Genomic DNA, 6874 nt, shown 5'->3' on the forward strand with positions numbered 1-6874 from the left:
TCCCTTGTGGTTGGAGGGTTCCTAGGCGGAAGATGAGGCGCTCTTCCTCCAGGCGTCATGTTGCCATGGTCTGGCGATGGAGGAGGCCAAGGACCTGCATGTCCTTAGCGGAGTGGGAGGGGGAGTTGAAGTGTTCAGCCACGGGGCGGTTGGGTTGGTTTGTGGGATGTCCCAGAGGTGATCTGTCTCCCCAATGTATCGGAGGCCACATTGGGTGCAACGGATGCAGTAAATGATGTGTGTGGAGGTGCAGGTGAGTTTGTGACGGATATGGAAGGATCCTTACAAGAAAATATGTTTGCATTTGAATAGTACTGTATGAGTCCTAGAAAGTACTGAATAGTTGATGAGACATTTGCAGTAAGAAGTTACAGCATAGCAGGTAGGATTTGGTTACACTGGTTGACAATAAAAAAAAGGTTAATGTAGAAATGCGAATTTTATATTTGGTGGGCCAGATTTTAGATCCAGTGTACTTATTACTTTAACAACACCAATAGCTGAGAGCAAACATTCAAGTGTGTAAATATAGTTTGCTTACTTGTGTTATCACCTTTGAAGTGATATCCATTTAGGAAATCAACATATAAATGACCCAAATATCCAGGTGCTATGACATGACTAGAGCTCTCTGCTCTGTACCACTCTATGCTTATACATTGTGCCTGGAGTTTACATTGTGCTGTAAATATGTATGTATTAGGATTACTGTAAATAAACATAGAAGCTCAAGCAAACAGATTTCACATACACAATTTGTATTATATTTAAATAACACAAGTTTTTCAATGTATGGGATGCAGCTAGGATTTTCTTCAACAAAAACAAAAAAAAAAGCCTCAAAAGCCAAGGGGCAATAGCAAGCAAAATACAGCAACAAACCGGAAGTTTCCAAAGTTCAGACCACAAAACAAAATAAGCTTTCTTTGCAAACTGTGTATAATCTCCAATTCGGCCAGGTTTGTGCAAGCAGCTATCTGAATCAAACCTATCCTATCTGAAGGCCATTTCAAATTTGAATGCCCCTCAGAAGTCTGCCTCTTAATAAAGTAAGAAAAAGACAGCCTAAATTCAACAAAGTGGACTGCATTAGGAACAGTGCAGAACCAATAAGAAAAACACTAAAACGAGGTTTAGGCCAATAATGAAAAAAGAATACCAAGTGCAGCATTGAAAGCACAGAATGAGTACACAAAGTTAAATATAAATTGAAAAGACAAAAGGACAATGGACATATGGCACCAAAACCCCTACTGTGATCTAGAAAGCCATGGATTTATCATTGAGTTCTAAAATTTTGATCAAAGGATGCAGCTATACTTCATAGATTAAGCAGTTACAGAACCAGCTCAATTAAATGTTAAGATGCCAATAGTCGGTGATAAACAGTTACACAGATTTAATTCTTCAAGCAAATCTAAAAATGGCAAGAAAGGCCCCACAAAGATATAGAGAGATATATATTTGTAGTCTTTTGGAGCTAAATTCTCTCAGCACGAGGATATCACCGCAGGAGTTCCTCACGAAAATGTTCTCAGCCTACCCATCTTCAGATGATGTTATTAGTGGCCTTCTCTCAGTCATAAAATCTGAAGTGGGATGTTCCCTGACAATTGTCCAATATTTAGCACCATCTAGAACACATGAGATATTGAAGCAGTCTGTGTCCACGTGCAGTAAGACCTGGACAACATCCAAGCTTTGGGAGATTAGTGACAAGTTACATTCACACCAAACAAGTGTTATGAAGATGTGGGTGTACTGTACATTTAAGAGAGTATTAGCTAGCAGTGACAGCACCAAGTGATATCAGTAGGACAATGTAATATGTGCTCCAGCTGCTGGGGTAGCTAGTTGCCTGGAAACGACAAAACAGATTCAAATTCGGCCAATCATATATATTATACCCTGAAAAATACCAAATTCCAATTAAGTTTGGATCGAGTATATTGACAATCTTAAAAGTCAATGACACAATCTGATGCTTTTGGGTATAAGACTGGAGAAAATTGAACAGTTGGGAGGAGAACTGCCACCAGACTAACAGCTGTAGACTGCCAGTCAGACTCTGAGAGGTATCCATTGAGAGAAGGAGTTTGCATAGAGAAGAATCTCAACACTGACCTGGGGAGCCAATCTACTGATGAAGATAAAAAGAAGATTCGACCGCTAGCTAGTTTTAAAATTTGGACTTTTCTGTAAATCTTAACTGGGAGTTTTTTATCGGACCAGTATTATAGAAGGGAAAGTAAAAGATAGGTTTGACAAAGGAATTGTAAATAGTTGTTAGTTAATTATTCTCAGTTATAGTTTGAGAAAAAAAGTTGTTAATTTTTACTTTAAATAGTTCTTGGCCACTCAAAATTTTACAGATTACTGCAACGGGATAAATCTTTTCTCTGTTGTTGGTTTTAAATTATGCAGGAGGGTTTACCTCATGTCATAACACAAGTGCTAGGCCATGACAATCTTCAACATGAGAGAATTTAGCCACTGCCCTTGATGTTTACTGACATCATCATCACTGAATCTCCCACAACCAACATCCTAAGATCACGATTGAACAGAAAGTTAACTGGATCTCTCCTTTCCATTATCTATGAGGCACAAGCTGGATGGTGTGACAGAATGTAGTCCACCTGCCTGGATGGGTACAGTTCCAGCAACACTCAGATTGACACCTTGCAGAACAAAAGAGCACACTTGACTGGCATTCAATCCATCTCCTTCAACATTTCGTCCTTTCACAACCATTGCATAATACTATCTGCAGGATGGAACTGCAAAAACTCATCAAGACTCCTCAGACAGCATCTTATTAAACCGCGACTTCTACTACTAAAAAGGAAATGGACACTACCACCACGTGCACGTTCCCCTTGAAGCCACACACCATCCTGACTTCGAACAATATTGCCATTCCTTCACTGGCTCAAATTCCTGGAACTACCTTCCTAACAATCCAGTGTGCATCCCTAGCCAGAAAGATTGCAGCAGTTCAAGAGAAGGCAACTGACCACTGCCTTTGCCAGGACAATTAACCTTAGGCAATACATGCTTAGGACAAACAGTTAGAGAGAAGGCTTATGAAACCAGGCCATCTGATGGAGCAACACCTGAGGAGGAACAAAATCCAATTAAGGGAAACGTGCAATATACCTAACAATAGTGTGATGGAACATCAGGACACCAGTTAAAACATTGACAAAGTATCTTCAGATCAGAAAGCCAAGGATGAAGTCAGTGTCCAGGCTCTTCAGTATTCCCAAAGACTGCCTTTTATATCAAAATCTAGCAATGTAGAGTGGCATAGAAACTTTGTATCATTGAAGGACACCACACAATGGCCCTGATATAGCCAAGGCCAGAGAACAAATGTTTTGGAAGCCTCCACCAGTCTTGGCCTGTTCTTCGTTCTTGTGGTACTAATCCAAAATATCAGTGGATGTTGGAAATCTGAAATGAAAAGAGAAAAAAGTAAATAAAATAGTCAACAGATATGGAAACAGAATTAAAGTTTCAGGTCATGGTCACAACTTGAAATGTTAACTGTTTCTCTCTCATCACAGATTCTGACATACCTCCTGAGTATTTTGAACTGTAGTGATTATAACAAGGTCAGCCAGGTGGACCTCATAGAATATGGTTTCCCTGATTTGCACTGTTAATCTGGTCCAATCAGGAAGCCCTGGCTGGCAGATAGGAATAGGAGTGTCAGAGGTTTTGTTCACTCTGAGAATTGGCTCTGAGGAAGTTAGATCAGTGTCAATGACTCTCCATTTGCAAATAAAGGGTGTCTTGATGATGGAATACTAGCCTCTGTGGAGTTATTTCATTGATATCTTATTTATATTCCTTGTGATTTTGTGTCCATTTCTTTTACAAGAAGCGGGACAGATAATGTTAGATTTTCCATGAGGCTTAGCACAACATTTATGCAGGTAGCACTTTTGCACATAGGAAGGCGGCACCTGAATGCTTCATAAATCCGACATCAAGGGATCTAGTGGGGATCAATAATAAAGACAGATTACTATCACTGAAGAACACCAACTAGCAGAACATAGGTGGTCCTTGGCCCATGCTTGGTGGAAATTGAAGAGGTGACACCATAGCTAATGACTCCCCCTCTGGATTACTTGGACTGGGAGGCCAGTCTCCTCCTGAACTCAGATGGAGACTTAATCCTCGGCCGTTACAGCCTGGCAGAAAACACAAATGGCGATAACTGTCTAGTTTTTTCATTCTGCCATTGTGACAGCAGCCCCATGGTCCAATGTGGAAAAGTTAAGGAGCAACTCTTTCTCTTGATAATTTCCCATAAGAAAAAATGTAAAGTTGATTGCTCTTGCAAACAGCGTGTTAGTCAGCTGTTTGTTACAAATGTGCAGTCCTGACTGGCAGGTAGTACTAAAGATCTTTGTGAGATCTGGGAATGAGCTTGAAACATAAATGTGTCATTCATTCTGGTAAGCTGAAAAGCCACTCAAAAAATTATGCAAGCTCTACAATTCAGATTTCAAAATGTGGCACTGCACTTCCACAAACTTGTTGGCTGAGTTAAAGCCTCCATATGTCTTTCCATAGACAAGCCTAAGTAAGGTATTTGTTGTCATTATGTATTAGCTTGTAAGGTAATTGGCAGATAGGTTCTTTTGCAATGCCTTGTGTACGTGCATTTTTTCTATTCTTCTTCATCAGCCAAATATTACAAGTAAATAGAACTTTTTTTCTTACAATATTTAGTGGGTGGCACAGTGGTTACCACTGCTGCCTCACAGCGCCAGAGACCCGGGTTCAATTCCCGCCTCAGGCGACTGACTGTGTGGAGTTTGCACGTTCTCCCCGTGTCTGCGTGGGTTTCCTCCGGGTGCTCCGGTTTCCTCCCACAGTCCAAAGATGTGCAGGTCAGGTGAATTGGCCATGCTAAATTGCCCGTAGTGTTAGGTAAGGGGTAAATGTAGGGGTATGGGTGGGTTGCGCTTCGGCGGGTCGGTGTGGACTTGTTGGGCCGAAGGGCCTGTTTCCACACTGTAAGTAATCTAATCTAATCTAATTTGTAGTCTCAAAGGATAACTTGTTTTTCATAATGTATCAAAAGCTTTCCAGAAAACTCTGCCATCCACAGAATGGAATACACAAGAAAACAAACCATACAAAACAAACACATCGAATGATGGAGAAGCTCAGCAGTTTGTGGAGGCAGACACAGAATTAAATATTTGAGTCCAGGGACGACTCTTCTTTGGAACAAAACTTCAGGACTATGCAGTCAATTATTTTCTTTTACTGTTCTTACAAATGACTCAATTGAAAGTTATATTACAAATATTTTCAACATGAAAGCAAAAAATATGTGAACACTTAAATGCTGCAACTCCCACTGTAACCAAAACTATTCTGAAACACCCACCCACTTTGATGAAAAGCTGATGGAAGGTAAACTGAAATCAAGCATGTGTACATACAAACAGAGACCTTATGGATCTGATCTCCACCATGTTTCTATTCATCTTTACCTTTTCTGCACCTTCAATGAACCTTATCACTGTTCTGTAGGACAGCTGTATTTCATTTGCATAATATCAATTTTTCAAGTCATAAGCTCACATTTGACATCAATTAAATTATTGCTTTACATTTTTCCTTTTTTCAATTGTATATTTAAAATACACTAATAGTTCAGGCCTTTCAATATGCTCACTGTGCACAATATATTTTACATTGTCATGATTAATTCAAAATATTAACTTAAATGTGGAAATGAAGAAATTTAATACTTCCTCCTTACACAACTCACTCTGTGGTGTAAGTAACTTACAGCATGATAACTTTTATAGCATTGTAAACACATACAATAATTAATGAACTCTGAATATACAGAAATAGAAGTTACAAATATATTCTGTGGAAGATGCTTTCTGCCTTCACTTTTGTTGCATTTTCATACTTGGAATATGTCTTCCCCATCCTCTACTCTATGTTTCTGAGTTCCTCCCACTATCTGCCAGCCTTTCAATTTTTCCTATCTGTGTAATGCACTCCCACACACAATGACCTGAGTCGTTAATGTTAGAAATTGTCTTCTTTTTAAGTGAACAATAAAATGGAGAATCAACTGGCTTTTCAGAAAAGATAGCGCAACCCTGAAAATATATGAAGTAAATTAACTTTTGGAAAAGCATTTGATTATTCTTATAAAGATTTTCTGTCTTTTTATAGACTTCCACAAGAGTCATGGCAATTGCCCGCTGGTGTGAATTTCAAATTAGATCAAGGAAAACATAAAAGCAAAGCTTGACTTTTCTGGGGAAGTTTGGGTATTTTCTAACACACTTCCTTGTGCTCGGCTACTGGTAGAAAATTTTGCCACAGATCATGATTGCCAAATTAAATTTAAAAGGCCTTTGTAAATGAGGTAAAATCTTAATTTATCTTGATATCCCAAATTCCTGCTCCACTAATGCTCTCAAGAATTAAGCATCATGCCTTCTCTGACTGTACCTTTCAACAGGTTTCTGTAGTAGCTGCACAGAGGCTGGTATCCCATCACCAAGTCACCATTTATTCATTTGTGGATTAGTGGTGCTGGAAGAGCACAGCAGTTCAGGCAGCATCCGAGGAGCAGTAAAATCGACGTTTTGGGCAAAAGCCATTCATCAGGAATAAAGGCAGTGAGCCTGAAGGATGGAGAGACAAGTGAGAGGAGGGTAGGGGTGGGGAGAAAGTAGCATAGAGTATATTAGGTGAGTGGGGGAGAGGGTGAAGGTGATAGGTCGGGGGGGGAGGGTGGAGTGGATAGGTGGAAAAGAAGATAGGCAGGTAGGACAAGTCATGGGGACAGCGCTGAGCTGGAAGTTTGGAACTGGGGTGA

The sequence above is a fragment of the Chiloscyllium plagiosum genome, chromosome 3, assembly GCF_004010195.1.
Source record: "Chiloscyllium plagiosum isolate BGI_BamShark_2017 chromosome 3, ASM401019v2, whole genome shotgun sequence".
In the NCBI taxonomy this organism is placed as follows: domain Eukaryota; kingdom Metazoa; phylum Chordata; class Chondrichthyes; order Orectolobiformes; family Hemiscylliidae; genus Chiloscyllium; species Chiloscyllium plagiosum.